Source organism: Poecilia reticulata, linkage group LG16 (assembly GCF_000633615.1).
Source record: "Poecilia reticulata strain Guanapo linkage group LG16, Guppy_female_1.0+MT, whole genome shotgun sequence".
In the NCBI taxonomy this organism is placed as follows: Eukaryota; Metazoa; Chordata; class Actinopteri; order Cyprinodontiformes; family Poeciliidae; genus Poecilia; species Poecilia reticulata.
Window position 1 is genome coordinate 15901119 of NC_024346.1, and position 1723 is coordinate 15902841.

The 1723-nt window shown below is 33.7% G+C and overlaps 1 long non-coding RNA gene across 1 annotated transcript; it reads left to right on the top strand.

Moving 5' to 3' along the window:
• The first annotated feature begins 222 nt into the window (after positions 1-222).
• LOC108166998 (uncharacterized) lies at positions 223-786 on the top strand. Its single transcript, XR_001777403.1, has 2 exons — positions 223-428; positions 655-786. It is a non-coding gene; the product is annotated as an uncharacterized LOC108166998 (long non-coding RNA).
• The last annotated feature ends 937 nt before the right edge of the window (positions 787-1723 follow it).

Below are 1723 nucleotides of genomic sequence, written 5' to 3' on the forward strand. Positions count from 1 at the left end.
ATTACATATATATGTAATATATTCTTTCTTTCCGTTATATTTCAGTTACAAAAACGTTTTGAGTGTACGAAGTTTAACTAGTAAGGTATTATTTTTTAGTTATATTTCAGTTACAAATACGAGTGCAGAATTAAGATATGCATTTTTCTTTCTGTTCAGAAAATAGTTAAACGTTTTAAATAGTTAAAACATTAACTATTTTTAGCTTATTTTGTGTTTCGGTTACCAAATTTAAAATAAGATCGGTTTTAAAAGGTCTTTAATTACAAATAATCCCAATTTGCTCATACTATTCAACCTTTCTGAGGCACCCTGTCCYCCTGGCACATGCGCATTTAAATGCTATTGATTATGGTAAACAATTATTATTGTGGGAAGGTTATGCAATTCTGATTAGATAAGCATTATCTAATCGTGGCTGGTTAAAGGTGAGGTCTGATGATAATTGTATTTCTGATTAATTGTATTTAACAATATCCAAATTCAAAAGTAAAAGTAGGCCAAAGGTGGTTATTTTTCCTGTTTTTACACAGTTAAAGTTTCCGTTAAATTGCATTAAATGCTGTTTAACTTCAATTATTATATTTGATCCAACCGCTTTTGTCGTCATGTTTCCTTGTGCATGTGTTTGCTGTGTGTTGCATTGTCCTCCAGCCAATCAGCTCTGAGCTCTGCAGCCCCTTCACCCTCCTCCTCTTCCTCAGCAGGTCGCTGCTGCTTCTCTGGCTCATAAGTATCACATCGGTCAGCTGTGTTTGCTATTACAACAGCTGCTCACAAAGTGAATAAAAATCTTCAGCTGCTATCCGTCCTGCACCAACCAACATGTCTGTTGAGGTAAAACCCGCTCTTTCTCTGACTGCATTTAATTTTTGTGTAAGGTGCGTTTAATTGGTATTCTGCCATGAAGCTGCTGCTTATTTGCACTCTGATAGCGAATAGCTTTATGTTGCTAGCGTTGTGTTAGAGGGAGATATTGTCTGATCTGCATGCTATTTTAAGTTTTTGTTTGTGACTCAAAGTTTTGCTTGTGATTCTCACATGAGTCGTGGGTAGGGCCCAAAATCGCAATAAAAGATTTCTGATGTGTGCAAATAAAAGTTTATGTTTGGCAAATAGCTTTTTAAGTTCATGAGACAAAAATTTGTTATTAAAAAAAAAGTTTTTTAAACTAAACTTGTTTTAAAAAAAGAAATCATTACAACTAACTAACCTCAGTTAATAACTTAACTGAGGTTAGTTTTTTATTGAATAATTGGGAAAATAAATAAATAACTTCATACTCTGCGAACCAGATCCTAAACTTACTTAAAGTCTGGATTGAGTTTTTTCCCTTCATTAATGACACACTTTGATTACATACATTATATCTGTCATGGTAATTCAGGGTGAGTTATTTTTAATTCTAAATGAATATCCTTGTTGAACTTTTATTTAAGCGCTACTCTCCTTCAAGATACATTTACCTAATGCTAGAATAAATGTAATGTACATTATGCTGCAAAAAAAATTAGAAGTTTGGACATATGTCCATTATGGAGATGATCGGTTTTGGACAGGCAATGTGCCCCTATTGCATAAGCGATACTAAAGAATGACCGCTATCATTAACGGTACAGGGAAGAAGCTTTTTAGTTATCTTGCTTTGCTAGCAAAGTCGTTAGCTCGCAGCTAGCTAATAGCACAACAACAGCCTAATGTATGTATGATAAAACTACTGAAT